The sequence below is a fragment of the Astatotilapia calliptera genome, chromosome 19, assembly GCF_964374335.1.
Source record: "Astatotilapia calliptera chromosome 19, fAstCal68.1, whole genome shotgun sequence".
In the NCBI taxonomy this organism is placed as follows: Eukaryota; Metazoa; Chordata; class Actinopteri; order Cichliformes; family Cichlidae; genus Astatotilapia; species Astatotilapia calliptera.
This window is the reverse complement of record NC_137440.1, coordinates 5,805,557-5,826,351: the sequence shown is the minus strand read 5'-3', so window position 1 is coordinate 5,826,351 and position 20,795 is coordinate 5,805,557.

The window sequence follows — 20,795 nt, the reverse complement described above, 5'->3', positions numbered from 1 at the left end:
ACAGACTCCTGTGAACCTGTGTGGATTCAACAAAAAACACACAAAATAAATTTAAAGCTGTCATTACAGTCATTAAAGATGTATGCTGCACAATCATTCCACCATGGAAAAGCAGCAGTTCAAAGAAATCAAATTAATCAAAGCATCAAACTTATGACATTCATGCCCATCATGAGTGTATGAAAACATCTGACCACAACTGAAGGTCCCCCATGAAACAACATAACCGTAAAGGGGGGGGGCATAGCAGCCTAAACAGTTTTATCTGAGCCAACCTTGGGGTTTAAACAATCTGCTTTATTCAGCAGAATGAAAAACATTAGCAGTGTGCAATTCATCTAAACAGTAGATTCTAGAAGTTCACCTATTGCGAAATTAACAAGCATTTGCAACTATAAGACTGCTGCATCCTAAAAGCTGTTTATTTCTTTAGGGTACACCCAGATTGCTATGGGAACACTTTTGGCAGTATTATAAACACAAGTATTTGGTTTGTGTGTTGCCTGAACAAGCCACAAACCTTGAAAAATGACTCATCACAAAATGTGTTGCAAAAACTTTTGGGGATTCCTAAAAACATAATCAAGAATCTCACATATACTGTGATCTAAGAATACTGAGTAGTATTTATATTTAACGGAAGAGTATTATATTTTGTATGAATTCCCTTTGTTTTCTTTGTTCTTTTTAAACATACTTTATGAAGTTTGTAGTGCAGTTTGTGGGGGTCAACTTGAAAGAAAGGCAGATATGAAATATAAAATTGAGATCAGAGGTCAAATGTGAGATGATATTTGGATGCATCCCCATTAACCAGTATTGTTTCCAAAATGTGGCCAATAAAAACAAAAGCATTGTTTTTATAATATAATTTATTTCCTATATGCCTATACATATAGAAAATGAAATATATACAAACAATGGCAGAAAGAAACAATGCACTGATCAGTTCAGCAACACCAAAAGGCCCCAAAGACCACAGAAGGCAACTAAAGGTTAAACAGCTTCACAACATCCAATCAAGAACAACCAAATGAGAGGAGGACGTCTACAAGGGACACCTTAATGAAGAGAAATGTTGAGGATTTAGAGCAAGGTGCAAACCACTGAATACAGTCAAGACCAAGAAGGCCACGTTAGACTTTGCCATAAAACATTTAAAAGGTTTGGCACAGTTCTGTGAAAGATGAAACCATAGTTGTACCAGAAGGATGGCAAAAGTATTGAGAATGAGAGGAACAGCTCATGATCCAAAGCATACCACATTATCTGTTTAACATGGATGTTTTTGTACCTCTTCAGACTTTGAAATTTGCCTAATTCAGTCTTCTTGCTATTGTTCCTTGTCTTACATTTTCACATACAAACAGCATTTCAGAAACTTTATGAAGGGTTTTACTTGACAACAGTGATGTATTTATTTCCCTGGTGGATAATTAGCTAGCTGAGCTTTCCCAGCTAGCAGTTACAAGATTTTAAGAAAACTTGACCTCTGCCTTTGAGCTTGAGATTCAAACTTGTCTGAGAGTTTTAGTAGATGCACCTATGGTATCAGTTTCAACATGCTACGTTGCCTGGTTCTCAACCTATTGCAGTCATAAAAATGCCTGCAATAGGGGGAATACCTTTTCACAGCACTGTATATTGTATTTGACTGGCTGACAAACTTGATTACTGCTCCTAGAGGAGGGGCTTTCTCCTGCTGTAAGAGCCTGCTATCATGTGCTTTCCTCAATCGAAAGCTTCTTGTTCCCTCAGGGTTAATGTGTCTGCAATTTTGACTACTGAGAGCAGGGCCTCCTCTATCTGCTCTGCATGTGGCAAATAGTGTTTTTAAGGACTACTGCATAATGCACAATGTGGTGCATTTCTGCAGTTTTTCAGACATTTCTAAAGGGATACTGGATAATCAGTCAGTTGTCAGTTTATGAAACAAGTCTCTGATTTAAATTAAGGGACTTGACTGGGGTTTAACAATGGCGCCTGATAAGCTGCCACACCCACCAAGACCATCAGGAGAGTACAATAAGGATTACGTAAATAGTTTTTTTTTTAAATAAGATTTCCTATAAATATTTCATGATTTTATGAGCAATTTGTTATGAATTTGTTAAGAATTAATTGTGCTTTATTTCAGCTGCCAGATAACAGGTGAGGAAAATGCTTTATAGTTTATAATGTTTTTTATGTAGTTAAAATGGGCTTTCAAACCTTCCTTACCTGGAAGGCAATTTTTTTAAGTACATGTAAAAAGGGAGCAAAAGTGTCAGAGTTATCGTTTGAAAATGTGTTTATCACAGATGTTACTTCAGTCCTTCAGGCTAAAAAGCCACTCCAAATAAGGGATTTGAAAGGTTGCTTCCTAAATTGCTAATTTTAGGCCTTCTGGACAGCTTTCATAACCAGCAACTGTACAAATGCAAAGCACTGATAGAAAATGTTACCAACAGAATATCACCGCCCCAAAATTAACATATACAGTAACTAGTAAAATTAGCAGTAACTACCATAAAATCATCAGGTTGGCTTCTTATTTCGGTTTCAGCTCAGCAAACTTTTTCTTTTTCATTTTCTTTTCTTTTTTTTGCCTTTTCAAGATGTTAACATTAGCCATCTGCCTTCATGGCTTTGTTGTAGTTTCAGCTACTACAAGTACAATGTTGCTCAGACATTAAATAAAGGTTTAACCTCTGAATAGCAGCCAAGCTTCGGTTTTGTGTTTAATGCGTAATTACATTCTACAGCAGTAGCTCTTCTAAAATGAGACTACTGTAGGTTTTATAAGATCTAAAACTTGCCCCAGTCCTGAGAAGAGAGCGAAGCCTATATATAAATTTGAATACATACATATGCATACTGTATAGGTGAGTTACTATTTACTTCCTACTCAAGACTGGTTTCTTATATTCTGCAGATACTGGACTATATCTGTAAATCTCCTGGTATAGTTTCTATAAGCAGTCAAACTAGGTTTAAGAGTTCCACATTCAAACGCTGCCTACAGTACAGTGTCTTCACACTAAACTCTGCAGTCACTTTCATTCCACACCAATCAACTTCACTACTAGAAAGACAAATGAAAGCAACTTACCCACAATGTGAGAAGTCATGCTGATTGAGCAGGTAGTGTAGTACTAGTAGTATTAGTAAACTCTGATGTTAAACATCTGTTTAAATCAAATGCATTTTTCCCTTACATGCTTTACCAAACCGATTCAACATTCAACACACCCATTGCTGCAGCAGAAGAGATTATATGAAATATGATATGAAATCCTATTGAAAACAATTCTTGTTTAAACCGTCTACAATTCTTGCCTGCAGGGATGCAGGTGAGTTTAGCTGGGCTCCACCTCTTTTAAATGTGACTCACCGAAATTTCATTCCTGCCCAAACACGACCTGGAACAAGCTAGTTCTCCTGCAGCATCCTAAGTACTTTATGCTGCACAGGCTGGAAAACCTGACTCAAATTCAAGCAAACCAAGCAAAATGGAAGACGAATTTTGGAAGACTAAGTTAATGCAACCCCAACCCCAGTTAGGTAACTGAAATTTAGCCAGTAGGTTACACAGTGCAGCTAAGCAAAAACGAAAGAAAAAAGAGTCACTCATTGACATAAATATGGTGTTAGCAATAGTGTAAATGTGCATGTCAAAATAAACCCAAAACTGCACCCTATTCTATTTGGCAATGCATAAAAAGATGATTAATGTTGTACCGACAACATATTAAAAAGGTATTTAAAGTGACATCACATGTTCTCCCTAAAACAGCCAGTGGGTATATCCACGATGCAGAACACATCGTGCTCAAGTCCCTGCACCCTATGCAAGAAAATATCCTCCCAGACTCAGTTAACAAGTGTTGAATACACCCAACAATCACACATAGCTTGAGCTATTTTTAGTGACATTCTTTTATCATTACACCTTCAAATATACACAAAAAATGACTTTCACACTCTTATTTTACAAGATGGCTTGTCATGGGGGCGTTGGGCTTACATCATTCCTTCTGGACATGGTGTAGCAGCTGGAAACTACATAACTGGAAAAACATTTACAAGGCTTAAAAAAACACAGTGTTCTAAATGTGGGGAGCAAATGAGCTAAAAATAGCTCTGTGAGGAATGAAGTCAGATTGGACCCAATAAGTTAGGAGAGGCAAAAGAACTGAGGTAGGTACAGAGAAAGAACCACATATGAGCATGTTGAAAAGTCCAAAGATCAAGAGTCAAGGAAGATGTAGAGAAAAAAGATCCGAGAGTCACTCATTTTAAAAAATATAAGCTGCAAGAAAGAGAATAAGGAGAGTGGTGGATCAGGACTGAGAGAGGCTATTAAAAAAGGTGAAATAAGGACAGAAAGATTAAGAAAAGTTATGGAAAAATATGAACAACAAGTGTCTTTTTAGATATGTATTACTATACAGAACAAATATGGTTTTGCAAGTCTTGACAGATGTGTGGTTAAAGTGGGCTATTAATTTTTGTGCTGCAGTCTAGCATTGCTTCCAGCTGATGTCATGGAGATACTCTCTCAAAAAAATCACAATATGTAACCTTGTAATCGTGCCAGCATGCTCATAACGCAACACACATCCTTTTTTCATGCTCACGCCTGTTAAGCACTCAAGCAAATGTCAGTAAGTCTTGGTTCTTCAGTAAATGGAATATCCCCAAACGGCTCACATATCACCAAATACACAAACTGCATTTTTGGCACCTGTCAGGTAGAAAATAAAGCATAGCTACATATATGTGTGGTGAAAATTCTAGCTAGTTACAATTGCATTATTGAAAATGGAAGAGGAGATGGAAGAGGTCCTGGGTTCAAATCCTGGATAAACCCCCAAGTTTGCTGGTTTGAGGGACCTGACACATTAATCAGACAGACGCCACTGGGGTCAGAGCTAAAATAGCCTGTTCTTAAATTCTTAAACAAGACTGACCAGGAGGTCGCTGTTGCATTGATAAACCCCGTCTACCAGGAATCTGCAAGACAACACAGGGAGACAAACAGGGCAAAACAACAGGGACTGTCCAATGCACAGGGCCATGACAAGGACAATGGAATGGGAGATAAGGACTTCCTCAGCAAGTGATGTTTGATAAACCTTTGGATGCTTAATAATTCTGGGTCAGTCTAAGCAGGCATCCCTCTCCCCACCCATCTCCCCCAGCTTCTCTCTTCCAGGGTTTCCCTGCCTTGGACATTTCCAAAAGACCTCCTCTAGGAGATACGCCAGAGTCATCCTATTCAGATGCCCAAACCACCTCAACCTCAGAGAGAAAAGACACGGAATAAAGAGCTACAGGCTGGACTTGAACCTGGGGCACTCCTCTCCAGCCACCGAGCTAAAATGGTACTCTGTTCTTGGAATTTTTTTTATCTGATTTTTAAATCTGAAATATGTACATGAAATTATCTGTTTTTCATTTCATGTTGTAAAATGTTTTCACATGGTAATAGGTTTGTGTTATTCAAAGGTAATGGACACTAAGTGCAACCTAAATTGATTGGTTTACAGTCCGGTGAAGTCAAACTCTGGTGCTAATGGTTCCCGTAATGTTAGGTCCAAGGCAGCATTGATAAATTCACATTAAAAATGATGATGCTCTGTCACTTGCCAAGTTCACCTCTGGACTTTTGTTTTCTAAACTGGCAAAGGTCAGACAATGGTCAGCTATGGTAGCTTCTATAATATTTGTTAAGATATCACAGAATGCAGTTGGGCAAATAAGGCTTTGATCACACAAAGAAAACATCTACCTAAGCTTGAAGTACACATTTTTATGTGCCTTATTTGTAAATAAGACATTTCCCAGCTCAGCCACTTCACTTGTTCTTCGGCCCATCCTCCTACCATAAATTGGTAAATGTATATAATAACTTTTTTGTGTTTTGTTCTTTTTTATTCTACAACTTACGTCACAAGCAGATGACTCATTGTTACATTTTTTAAAATCATAAACCAGAGATGAAAAACTTTAAAATGAAGTGGCTCACCAATTGAAAACCAACTTGTAACGACAGTCTCAGTGCAATACTTTGCTTAAGACGTTCATGAATGCCCCGAGATACAGTGAGTTGATGTGCGCGCAGTGTTTATTGCATGCCTGCACCACCCTCCTGCTCTTTCCCTTCAGAAGACTCTTTGCAACATGACTCATGTCTCAAAGTGAACAGCGGATCACTTTCCGTAGATTAAACCAAGCATGACCTCAAAAAGAGTGGTAAAAGTGAAACAAGATGTTGCCCACAGTGGACTGACTGTGACAAGGTCATCAAACTGCTCCCTTGAGTGAGACTGAGGCCAAACAGTTATTATGTTGCCACAGTGACTGAAATCAGGAGGTTTTTTTTCTTTTTACTCTTGCATGACCTCAGACCAGAAACAATGAGCACTTACTCATTTTAGGTAAGAAGCACCACAGTAGTTCCAACAGCCTAAAGCTAGGATTTTTTTTTGAAAAACGCTTTACTCTTGTTCTTGTAGAAAATATTTCATTGTTCAGTCAGAAACATTACACTGTAATCTGTACTGGAAATGAGACTGACCCTGCAGCAGCATGTGAACATTGTCAATATCCAGGGGGATGGTCCCCTGCTCCAACAAAGCATCTCTGGAGTAGAAGTCTGACGACATATTCTCATCCACAGACTCCCGGCAGCATGGCACTGCTCTAAAAAATACAGAGGAAAAAGAAAAGCATCAATATTAGTGCCTAAAAGAACTAAAGACTGAACTATAAAGATCTAAGACTAAAAGATCACACTTTTTCCAGCTGGTGCCAGTCTGAGGAAGCTTGTACCTTACCTTTATAGCCAAAAGTTTCTATATCTAATATACATGTGACCGAAATATTTATAAACAATAAAAAAAATTAAGTCTTATGTATCAGTTGCCACTTTTTGTTGAAACAGTTAATGATAACAGAATGGGGCAGGTCGGACGATTCGTCCCTTTCAGTTAGGTGTAAATCCATTGGGTCATTTATAATACACAAGCAAGGCTGATCAAATAATCATTAAAAAGTAAAAGAGCACCGTTTCCTCACAGCAAGAAGGTCCTGGGTTCAAATCCAGTGGAGTGGCTTATTCTCCCTGTTTCTGTGTGGGTTCTCTCTGGCTTCCTCCCACAGTCCAAAGACATGCTGTTAGTGCGGTTAGGTTAACTGGTGATTCTAAATTGACTATTTGTTGAATATATATATGAATGAGTGTCTGACCAGGGTACGCCCTGTCCATCTGACTTTAGCCCTCCCACAACCCTGAACTGGACAAGTGGATGGATGGATGGATGGACCAAGTTGGAAGAAACAACTGTGTGTTGTTATAAATTGTGTCTCAATCAGTCTGATTGCTGCAAATATACCAATACTCTGTCACTTGCGTGTAGTGCTACATAGTGATTGCAATACCGCTGCCATAAGACATGACAGAAAGGACCACTGATCAGCTACCATGAAAGACTCTCCACCTCTCCTGAGTAATCTGCAGACTTCTCAAGGTAAAGGGATGATTTAGACAGAGAACAACATGTGGAGTTTCACAATGCAGTCTTTTATAAATGAGACCCCAGGACATCTGTTGGATTACTGTGGATACTCAACTTCCATCCATCCAATCGCTAATACAGCACATAATCGCAGATGGGCTGGAGGCTATCCCCGCTGCCATACAGCAAGAGGCAGGGTACACCATAGAGAGGTTGTAATGATGTTCTCAATCATTTCCAGTCATGTTCGGATAAACAGGCCCGCAAACATCTGTGCATTCAAGCGCTTCTGTTTCAGCAAAAGCGTGTGTGCTGCTTGTTGCTTGAGGCTAATTATTAATGTGCTGTAACTGGTGTACGAGCATGCACCCAAACCCATTCAGACACAGCAGACCTTTAATATTTTGGGATGTGGATACATGTATCCAATAAACATGAATTAGTGGTACAATTATATTTAAGATTGGTTATTATAATAATTATTACTATTTCCAGTATTATAACCATTGCATCAACACAAATAATGATAATGGTGCAGCCAGGAGGTTTGTGTGAACAGAATTATATTGTTCCTGTCTGCTGCTGTGTATGTCCACAAAACATTTGTTTTATGACCAACAGACTGGCAGTGAGCATGTCTGAAATACAGTCAAAGAGGAGTTTATCATCTTTTAAAGTGCAATGAAACACTGTCAGTATAAACTGAGTGCAGCGTGAAGTGCTGGGCCGTGTTCTGTCTTGTTCATTCCCCCTCTAGGATATGAACAAGCGGACTGAGAGAAATGTATGACATTTAGACATCTTTACAGAGTAGCCTGCCTAAACAAATCAAGCAGTGAAAAATAAAAAAGCCCTTTGATTTGATTGTTTTTCTCTGCAGATAAACACGACTGACGTGATGGTCCAGGAGAGCGGGCAGGTGAGCGAGACTAAAATACAACAGTGTGAAATAGTGCCAACACTCACCAATATGTCAGAGCAAATGTCAGATGTGTCAGAGCCAGATCAGCTCAAATACAAGGAGCTCACGTACTGTGACCTGCATGTGTTGCCAGAAGAATGTGATTTCACTCAAACTGGCAACGTGAAACATTGGAGCCACTTGGCAATATTTCTTGTATGCTGTTTCCTATGTGGCATGTTTTCCTCCCAGAATCGTTAATGGCCAAACAAATATGAATCCTTAACAAGCCAGAAGAAGTCAAACTTATGGTTAATTCCTAAAAAAAACTAATCAAGTCAATAAAGACTCTGGTTGTACACAGAAACACATTAGCTCTGACAAACTCTATTAAAAGGGCTATTTGCAAATATGACACTACCAGTGCTATAAAGTGTGTTGGCAGTAGATATGGGTGTTGAGGAATTTAATTTAAAGCTGAATCCAGTAAATCCTTAGTAACTGGAGAATATCGGTGCAGATAAAGTTAATAAAAACAAAAAAGCAAGAAAAGTATTTTTATACTCTTGACAAGCTGTTGTGATGTCAGTGCATGAGATGACTCCTTACTGGTTACTTGACATTCTGACAAGTGCAAAATACCAGCAAACTATTTAAAGCACCATAACTAATAATAACATCAAATTAAATCATTTGACAAGCTAGCATTAAACAAATATTTGCCCAAGGTTACTCGCAGCTGCACAAGCAATAAGAAGCAAGCAGCACATGCGGTTTCTAAAAACACACTGAACCACTAACATCCATTGTTAATGTGACCCCACAGAACCATGCTCTGATAATGCTACCCTGCCAAGCATGTGTGCATATGTGGACTGCTATAGCACAGCATTTGAGCTATCCCAAGGCTTCGTGTCAGCTGCAAAACGATAGATCAAGGGAGGCGAGAGACCGAGAGAGCGGTATATAAAATATATACAAATATTTACTGCAAGAGATTACAAGAGATAGTAACTAATGGGAAAATGTCAGGGGTTTCTTACACAGGCATAATTTAAAAGAAAGGAATACAGCTTTTACTGCTGTGTGTTTTTCACTGTCTGGATCTAATAAATACAAAATGCATGAAGTTGTTTACATGTCTATTGAGATTTCAGGGCAACAACAATAGAGTGCTACACTCATGCATGACTCATAGTTAAGCAATCAAATCACACCATCCATTAAAGTTGCATCACAAAGTGAATTTTACTAGCTGTCATTACTGAGTAAAGAGGTAAGCCTATAGCGGGCAAAGGCACATTATCAGAGAGAGTCACAAGTCCCACTGCTCAGCTCTAATTGTAGCAATGAGACAAAGGGCAGCAAAACACATTGCACGGTGCTGTGGAAAAAGCACAGGGAGGGGTCACATCACAAAGCCAAAGCACTGGCATTACATGCTTGTTGCATGTATTTATCCAGATTAATAATCGCATAATTAGTTAAAGTGGCCGTCTGTGAGAAAGCTGAAGGGCATGAAGTAGTAGAGAGGTATTAAGTCTCCCCAGAGCGCCACAACAAAAGTGATTTAACAGTCCAGTTTATTCATGTCAGACTTACAAGTGCAACCTTAAATAAAAGCTTTACCCAAGAAAAACACAAGCAGTAAGTATCAGTAGTAAGTGTATATGTTGTGCTAGAGTATCCAACATGTATCGATCAGTAAATTAAAAAAAAATCCCACACATAGTTTTAGTTAAGGATAAAGCGTGCAAAATATCCTTCATTTGATGAATGAGCAAAATGAGCACTTTGTCTTACAGATAACTGTGCCCTATTCAGGACTGAGAAAAGAGGCTGTCTTCAACCTCAGAGGAAGCACAAAAAATGCAACAAAAAGTATTCTTGACTGTGGTGCAGATGAAAGTAACACATTAAATAACCTAAACCTGAAACGGAATCATTTTGTCACTGGAGTTTGTACAAGCCTGTGTTACACTGAAAGCCTTTCTTCCGCTCTGTTTTCACGCTGTGTCCAGACTTTCAAACAGTAAAAAAAATTGACCATATTTACCAAAATCTTTCAAAAAATCTGTACCAATTTGTTCAGATTTCATGTCACCCCTGCACACATTCCCCATATATTTACAAGGTATTCATATTAATTTTTAAAGCTGAGGGATAATGGATTAGTCATTGACAATATATGCTAGAAAATGTTAGCCTTCAGCTCCCACAGCTTTATGCCAACTGAAAATATCTTGGATGTGAGAGTTGAACCATGAGCTAAGGACTGGTTAAGACTAAACAAAATTACCATTCAAGAAACAAGAAGCTGTTAAACCTGACTTCAGTTAGCATAAATTAAATGAAAGAAAATTAAAATCTATGAAGATACCAAAACAAAATCATTTCTGTGTGCAAGGCTAATACCTTCCTCTGGCTCCAGGATCCTACTTCTGTGTCAGTGTGACAGTACTGCTCTGACTAACCACAACAAGCTGGAACGGAACTAAACTGACATGAACCACAGACAAATCAGTGATATCAGTGTACAGTAATTGTAAACAAACACCTGGGAAAACCACATCTTCCACATTCCCTCACTAGAGATTTGACTCTAAAGGGAACTCTCCCTGCCACTAGCTTTTATCTCAGTATAAATGCCGTGACTGTCTCTGAAACAACACCCTACTCTCACTGCATTTCTTTAAATGCTTTCCAGCAGGTCTTTGTGCTCTTTGTGAGAGCCCAAGGAACAAATCAACAGCGACAGTGTTGCCGAACCTGTCACACAGAGCTTTCACAGACACACCCTGGGTGATCAGATGTTAGAAAAGGGGAGAGGTAATCTATGCTTTCATTCGACTAAGAACACACCACTGATGACAATATGGGGCAAATATCTTGAAGGCGGACCTACAGTGCAATATATTTTGACACGCATGCACAGTATCACAAGGTTCATACAACACGGAGGTCTTGATTGAATGAGGTTAGTAAGGTAGTTTCTCTTAGATAGAAGATTTCTATCGAGTATCATTATCTATGACTCCACTAAGGAATGGAAAACAAACACACTGAACTCTAACAAGCTAACAGGGAAAACATAAAACTCCTGTTATTTATTAATGTTCTGCTAGGGCAGAAAAATGGTATCACATAATTATTCTTCTAAATAGCTCAAGTTGAAGTGAAGGAAATAGGGTTGCAGATTTTTTATAGAAACAAAACTAAATGTTATACTACCCTACATACCACTGTAGGGATTTTTAATCCAGGGTGCTTAACAAAATGATTCTCAGCTCAACTTCAGTTATCCTACCACCTACAAGTGGGCTGAGTTAGAGCTGCTCACATGTTTTAGCAGAAAGGAAATGTGAATTTATATGACAACGTTGTTGTAAAAGCATCCTAACCAAAAGCAATATCTCTGGATTTATATCTTAAATACAGAACAAACAGTCCAAATTTATAGCGTGATTCTTGGTATAAATACAAATCTTATAGTGATCTTTGGTAACAGGCAATTTTTCACACAGACAGATAAACATGAGGTACAAAGAAGAGGTGGCTCAGTTAAAGTGATGACTGAGAGAGACACTGTGTCTGAAAGAATCCTTCAAGTCAAACTACTGAGAAAAGTCACATCTGCTAACTGGGTGATAAGGCCTTTAAATGATGTATAAACTGCAACTCATAACAGTCCTGGGTTGATACATATTCACTTTACATCAGTCACTTAAACATAGAATAACTTTAGTTAGCAACAGGAATTCGTTATTCTTACTAAACTGATGCATTGAATTGTTACTAGACAGGCTACAGTTCAGAACTGCTTATATATATACATCTATATAAATAAGATATATAGATGTATATATGCAAATGTAAGAAAAGAAATCCCAACCACTGTACATTAACTTGTCCTATCACTGTTGTCTATAAGTGCTACTAAGTGAGCTGGCTCTCACTGCAGGAATGTGAGATAGTGTCACTGTTATGAAGCTGTTGGATCCCAAAAATAGCAGCAAGGAACATGTGTGTACAGCTGAACTGAGATCAGATCAGTTGAGACATATAATGAGTCCTTGAGGAAGACTAGAGGACTTTTTAATAAGGCAGATAAGAAGCCATGGGTCTGCAGGTTTAGGAAGAATATAATGAGAAGACACTCTCCTCACACACACTTAGGAATTGCATCGGGTGACAGCAATACCATTACTAATTACACTCAGGGTCAATTACAGCCGCATTTTGTAAACTTCACCACCTAAACTGCAGTCAGTAGTCAACACATTCTTTACAGCTGCACGTACAGCTGGTTCTTCGACATTTCATAGAGATTTACAGAAAAAATGTTAAAAGTTGGTTGTACTTACATACAGTAAAAAGTTGTGTTTTGGGGTAAAGATGGAGGTCCAGGGACTATTGAACTGCAATGTGGGAGAGCAGATCTGGTTCTGTTGTAGTATGTGGAAATGAAACCTGAAGCACTGTTTGACAGATCTGGAAGTTTGCAGCGCTCCACTGGACTGTCACCCGAGAAGTCAGAGCCATGCCGGGGCCAAGTAGGAAACTCTGTGGGGCACTAAAAATAGAAACCAGCCAGGGTTCAGCTCACCCACCTCCCTCCAGTTTGGCTCTGATGGCTGTCACCTGGGTTAAAGGTCCGGCTTCAACATGTACATATATGCTCATGCGCATGCAGAACTGACAGATCCTTTCTGAGGTGTAGCCATGCATGACCATACAGTGTAAACGAAAGAAGGAACATATTTGAGCTAAAAGTTACATAAACCTAGCAAAATACGAGCTATATAGCACTATAGGAGACTAATGGTATGGTAATGATATGATAAGTTTTTATTATACATCACAGATCCAGTAATTATTTAATAAAATTTATGGAAATACACATGAAAATGAAACATTCTTTTTATTTAAAGGAACATTTGACTGTTCACATATTCACATTCAGCTCAGTGAGTAAGAAACACCACATTTTCCACTGATGTACTGGGATATGGTGATATTGCGTGATCTCTTTGTGATCTGCTAGCTGATAAAATGTGATTTTCCTCATGCATTTTTATGGTAAGTATACACACCTTAGAAGTTAAGTTCTTCGTTTGGTATTACAGTTTTGTTTACTGATCTTTATGTTTTGAGTATTTTCGAGTCTTTTCTTAGTTTTATTGCTTAATTTGTTTCCTCTGTGTTTCCTGTCTAATCCTCCCCTAGGTTTATTAATGTATCTGCGTTTCTCACACCCTGTTTTATTTTGGCAGTTACTTGTCTTAACTGTCTTGTGTTTAGTTTTACTTCCACTCCTGTCTCATTGTCTTGATTGTCTGCACTTGCTTCTTGTTTTCCCCAGCTGTGCCCACTTCCTGTTATTGCCCTTCTGTGTATATATAGAGCTGTCTTCTTCTCAGTCCTTTGTCTCAGTGGCTGTTAATCTGTTCTCATGTGTTTGCTGGACTGAATTAGTCTTTTGTTTTGTGCACTGCTTCAACAGCCTTATGAAAGATGCATTCTGAGTTTAACTCTAACCTTTTTCCATGCCCTGCTTTTGAGTACAAATTCTGTAATTCATGAGTCCAATTTAAACACATTATGATTCATTTTAATCATCAGATATGAGTTAAATGTTTTAGAGTGTTAGTGTTAGTGAGACTGGCTCACAGGTCTAGAAATACAGCTAAGGTCCACTCATCTGACATTTGCAAAAGATTGAACTGGATATTTTAACAGATGTACTGCAATACCAACATCTTTCCCCAATCAAGTCATAGTTTTTATGGATACAATATTTTCATGTAGTTTCAGCTAATCATACAATGAGAAAATAATTTCAAAGGATTCATCTGCCAAAGAATTGTATATCACTGTAAAATGGCATAACTCAGTGAATGATTTGCATTCAAATCATTGAAAAATATTAATATTATATGTGAGCACCAGAGGTCAGCACAACATCATCTTATTCCTGTCAGGGCTTCTGACGTCTACAGCCAAACCCACACGATTTCATACTTTTAAGTAAAGTCTTAATGTTTACATTGATTGATTGATTGCATGGATTTGAGTATCGATTACTGGGAAAGCATTAAGGACATGGATGGGCTGCTTTTATTACCCTTCAGTTTACCTACATAACCAAACAATCCATGGAAATAAACAACATACTTAAATAACTGCCCATGATAGTCTGTTGATCTGTTTGTTGCTTTAGATATTTAGCACTACTGCCACTTATTACCTTTAGGTCATTCCTGGAGATAGGACTTTTGTTATCTTGAGGAATCTCCTGAGTAAACTGGACAGAAAATGTTAATAAAGATATTATCTTTCTTTTAGAAACTTACACAATTATTGGATATCACAAACAAGAGCAAAGCTGAGTGATATGCCAGACCTAGGATTTTACTTTTTATTTAGGATTACTCATTTATCTTTATTCTGCTCATTTTTACAAAAAGCAATTATATTTTTATTTTCATGTAAATTTCACAATTAAACACTGTTGAATTCAAACATTGGCAAGAAATCCTAATAATGCTACCATAATAATAATAATAATAATAGCTGTGACACTATCAAAAGCTGCAGAACAACATACGTGGGCTGAACTACTGGCTGTAATAATATCTCATTGGGTTTTTACATGTTTGCACTTACAGAAGCTTCCTTTCTCACTTGCACAAACACTCACATGCATGCTGGCTTCAGTCTCTCTGCACTAACCCTTATATAAGACACTAGCCTTTGAATTTGATTTGGTTTCTGCTTATTTCCTAGTTATTTTAGTCAGGACTGATTAATAAAGAAGATGAGCATCCTTGTAATTAAATGACAAGAAAATGAAGCTGGAAACTTTCAGTATATAATAATTACATAAAAGCTGGATTTTGGAAATCTAGGCTTTACTCCCTTTGTACTGAATCACAATTAACCTCCACCAAAGTTATCCAATTACATGCATCCTGTTATTCTACATCCTGCACATTGTTGAGTAAGGCTAATTCTTCATGACAGCAAGGAGAACAGAGAGTCTGTGAACCTGTCCCTGACTCATCTTCCACAATATTCTCTCTAATCTAACTTTAATTGCTTGGCCTTAACTTTCAAGTCGACTTCTACAGATTCATTTCCTGAACTACTTGAGCACAGTTCTGCGCCACTGGCTTCACATGCCGCTCGTAGGGGTACCTGACGGTGGTAATTTCTTGATGAGGCAATTCATCCCCTTCTACATGTCTCCACATCTTTCTTCTCCTCCTCCTGTCACTGACTCCTGGGAGGGCTGACGTATCCTTTCCGTCATAATTGAGTGAACCGTGTGGTAGAAGCTGTAGACTTGGCCAGGTTGCTCTCTAGAGTGGTGTGATGAGTGTCACTAGCAACAAAAATGGACAACCACCCCCAAAACAAAACACATGACACAAAAAAAATGAGAATGAGACAGTAGCAGGGTAAGGCGGAGGACAGCTGTGGAGGAGCTTATGGGTGAAATAATTGCAGTCGGCATGTGAGAACAGGAGCAGGGTCTGTACCTGGAGCCAGCTAATTGAGCCTGAATGAGTAAGTGTAGACACAGGTAGGAACTGCATTTGAGTTTTGTTCCCCCTTTTCCATGTGAACGACTATGAACAAAAGGGCAGACGCCTCCCTAATCAAGCTAATGGAGTGGGAACAAGCTGGTGGCTGAATTCGATGGGCAGTGACAGGTAGAAGGGCCTTTGGGGGATTTACAGAGTCAGGAGGAGAAGAGGCAGACCGAGGTGAGGTTTTCAGCTGCTGGTTGGCAGGACGAGGGGCCGATATAAAGCCTCGGCTTGTACCGCCAGATCCATTAGCAGATGGTTCAGGTCAAAGGAACCATCAGTGACAAGTACTGTGGTTCATGTTATTCATTCAGTCCAGCCAAAAAATCATTTCACATCCGAGTATTAAAAAGTGAGAGTAGCTGCTCATTAAACAGTAAAAAACTAAAACAGATGCTTCAACGTCTGCTTGAAACCAGACTGCAACTGCGATTTACAGCTGAGATGACCCTTCAAAGGAGACAGCCACAGTGGTGAGTGCATGCAGGATTATTTTCCGAGGTTTAACTTCGAGGATTGTAGCTCTTAACTGTGTTCAGTCAAAATAGCAGGACTGTTTTTAGTCCTGAACGATAACCAGGAATGTCAGAGATTTACAGATTTGCAGTTTAACAGTTTATTGGTGACAAGTCCAGAAAATAATAAATGATTCTACAAATAACTTAATTTGTCTAACTCTGTAGTTTTTAACATGTTGTGTGCTTTTGGCAGACAATGTATCAAATGAGAGGAATTACAAAATTATCAAAAGTGAAAAATTCTATTTTTAAGGATTAAAACTCCAATAATTTTTTGACCAGTACTGGACCATACTTCTATTATAGAGGAATGCAGGTGATTTAATAAAAAACAGAGACCTGACCGTTGCCTGACACTCTACAATACAGCTGTTATGGGCTTCATTCCTAAAACATTTGCATAAAAAAACCCAATACTACAAAGTGATAACTAAAGGGGTATCATCTCAGCTAAAGCACACTGAGAATAAACTCATTTAAAGTCAAGTGCTAAAGAAAATGACTTGACTGGAAAGTTCAGGGTTTTATTACATTTTTGAGGTGGAATGTCAGCAGAGACACGATGTAGCGCTCTTTTCCTGCTTTTATTTGCTCTTTGAGTCTCCTGAACGTGTCCTGGTTGAGGGACAGAGGAATGGAATGGTTATTCTGAATATTACCAAGGTAGGAAATACATTTAAGGCCATTTAAAAACAACATTGGACAAGGTGGTCAACAAACTGTACTTAAGATTACAGATTTACAGTAAACACCTATGATTCCATTTTAATTGATTTTATGACAAGCTTACAAATAACTGACACCAAAAAAAAGTGCAGTGGGACAGCTTCACATCGATATGCAGAGGCCAGAATGCTCTCACTCTAAAGAAATGTGTTCATGCATTTAGGGAGTCAGCCTCCTCGCTTGCATCAAGTATGCCCTCACAAATCCTATTTAAAGTCTTCTTTAAATCACTCCTCCTTCTTTACGTCCACAAATCCTTCTCTTCCTCAGGAAGCCTGCTGTGGTTCTGTGTTGCTTTTTGCTCGGGATCTCTCTACAGTCCGACAACATCAGCTGTGTGTCAACCATCAACCTGCGGCGTTTCATTGGCTGCGCAGTCCGGGAGTTCACCTTCCTGGCCAGGAAGCCCGGCTGTGGGAGTCTGCACATCACCACTGATGCCTGCTGGGGGCGCTGTGAGACCTGGGAGGTGAGGACAAGGGCCACTGTACCAGGCACAGACACACAGGGAGGATAAGGGGGACTGAAAGAATATGATTATAGTGCGAGGTGATATAACTCACAACTTTACTCAAAATTAAATTATCAGCATAGATAAAAAAAGATGAACAACATGGTTTAGTAGACAGTTAAACACAGAGAGAGGCAGAGACAGATGAAGTGAATACTGTAGATACAGAGATGGAGAGATGGGTGATCCCGCCCTGGAGAAAATTTGTTTTCGCTTTCTCCCAAGGTCAGCTGCAAGTGCAAGCAGGGATTGAGCTGCTACAGTTAGATGTCCAAGGGAAAAAATACATGCAGTGTTTGCAATACCCTACCAAGATCTAATTATTGCCACATAGTAATGAGTGGCTGTCTGAAGTGAAACACTTGCATAAGAATGAATAAAGACAGAAGACTTTTGGAGTGCTAAAATTGAGTTAACATTCTGCAGGAATGGGAAGCAGCGTGGAATCCAGAGATTGAAGTGACAGCAGAGGTTTCCTCCACAATGCCTCAAGAGCATGAGAGACACAATTGGATTTCACAAGTCACCATATACTATTATGAAAAAAAGACGCTGTGAAATCTCAAGTTTCATCTGGAACATTGCATTCAGTGACGGGAGGCATTAGGAAGCTCATGATTCTCTCTGCTTTATTACTGCAGCGTAGCGGAGCTTTGTGTTGTTCTACTCTTTGGATCGCCTCAGGGAAGAGCCTCATCTTTTTCTCTGTTCTCCCCCACAGGGAGGTCAGGGCACAGCAGAGGGAGCTGATGTATTGCTTTAGGGAGAGTCTGAGGACAGACACCAGGAGGTCGGGGGTTAAATCTGTGCAGGCCACGGAACCGTAAACAGCTGCAAAAGATTTGCATTAATTTGAGCATTCTTTGGAAAATAGAATCAAGATAAACTTTTGTCATTTTATAAAGTATTTGAGGAACACTGAAGGTGTTTAATGTAATGTGATGATGTGTCACAAATGTCCCATCAAAGACAGCTTGGAATATAAAAGCTAACTGGAGCAGCTTTCTTTGGCAAGCTGAAAGAATTATCATTAATATGAAATGATAAAGTAGGCCATAACTGTAAAGAAAGCCCAGCCTCCTTATTCATGGCTTTTGTCAACGTCTTAAAATACAACAACAACACAGGTATGGAGCAAAAAGAACTAGACTGCATTTGTATGAGGCGCACAAAGACTTTAAGTTACACTTACTGCAAAAACAAAGTACAAAGCCACACATAACCTTCACCAGAATGAGACACATCAGTAAATCACAGCAGCACTCAGTGATAGTTTGGCTTCCCTTTAAAAACAGGTGCACTGATTAAGTCTGCATGTTAATTGAAGGACAGGATTGGGCCACTGGTCCAATCAGTCATGGTGGAATGCAGGACCAAGAACCAGCAATGAGGATGAAAGGCAGGATGTAGAACGTATGCAGCCACTAATCGGGAACATGGGTTTGCATGCACTAATTAGCATACAAAACACTCAGATATGTTAGTCACAAGGAAGGAAGAGGGAGCGTAACAACCACGACAGTTGGAAACACATTATTTGTTATTCAGTTGAGAATGAGAACAGAAAAGCCTACATAAATACATGGGTGCTGCAATATACCAGTATTTGTGTGTGTGTATATATATATAGTATGCATATGATAATGATAATAGACTTTTATACATACCTTTCAAGACACACAAGGACACTTTACAAGCGGTGAAATACCATAATCACAGTGTGCACAGTGTGTGTCTGCCTGTATATAGATTCTGTCAGTGTGTCATGTTCACGTCTCGGTCCTCGTCTGAGTGTTTGTTAATTCCTGTTTTATTTGAAAGTTCTCAGCAATAAACCTGCTTTTTTTTTTTTAGCGTTTGGCTCCAACCCTGCCTGCCATACAGTGAACCCTGACAGTATTACAACAAAGTGATAAATAAATTTAAAACAAAATCAATTTATTTTTGGTTTTTTCAGAAGCCAATCCTGGAGCCTCCCTTCATTGAGTCCTATCAGCGGGTTTGTACTTACAATGAGACTCGGCTGGAGACTGTGAAACTACCAAACTGTCAGCCCAATGTAGATCCAACATACACCTACCCTGTGGCCTTAAGATGTGACTGTGGAGTCTGTCTGACCAGCACTACTGAATGCATAACTTCTGTGTGAAGTCTGAACAGGCAGAAATATTTTATGTACACTTTTGGTAATAATTACACGCAATACTGCTTTAACTGGAATGTGTCACTACGCCAGGAAATGTTGTTAGAATGCTCTTAGTTTGGATACTACATATCCAAGAAAAACCTGAGATATATCACTACTGAAATATGTTACCAGCTTCACTTGGCATTTTTTCTTAGGAGCAAAGCAATCACTGTAAACCTTGCAATGTTGTAATTGACATAAGTAAAAAACAATTTTTTATCTGCCTTTAATGGATGAATAATGAAATGATCACTTATTAGCTTTTAATCAACCTGAGCTTTTAGCCCAAGGGTCTGCTGGAGAGGTAAGGGCTTACTAAGTGTCCTTATTCATTTGATTTTCCATGAGAACTGGGTGTATTAATAATCTCTGAGTGCTCTCGTGTGTTTTGGAGTGCAGGACCATCACTCTTTCCACAATAAAAGCATGTTTTCTTTCCTCCTCTGTTTCTTGTCATTTGGGTTTGTAGAACTTCATGTTTATGCTTAAATTGCTGCAAATCTGGCTTTTGATACAGACATTACCACCAGGGCAGAGAGCTGTGTAAAAAAATAAAAATAAAATAAAAATATTAAACTTTTATACAAAGCAAATAAACAAACCAATTTTATAATTTTAGAAACAGTTTTAAATTCTCATCCTCATAAGAAACTTCAATATAACATTCTTTGGTCTGTCTCACAAAAACTTTATAAACAAACATGGTTTTTATAAAGAATGAAAACACTAAGCATGTTCAAAAATGCTAAACTAGTGTAAGATGTATATAAAAATACAAAAACTTGCTGAAAATAATGTTGAAATTGAAAGAATTATGTTGTTTTTTAAGAAAATGTATTCTTACTTAGAAACTGATG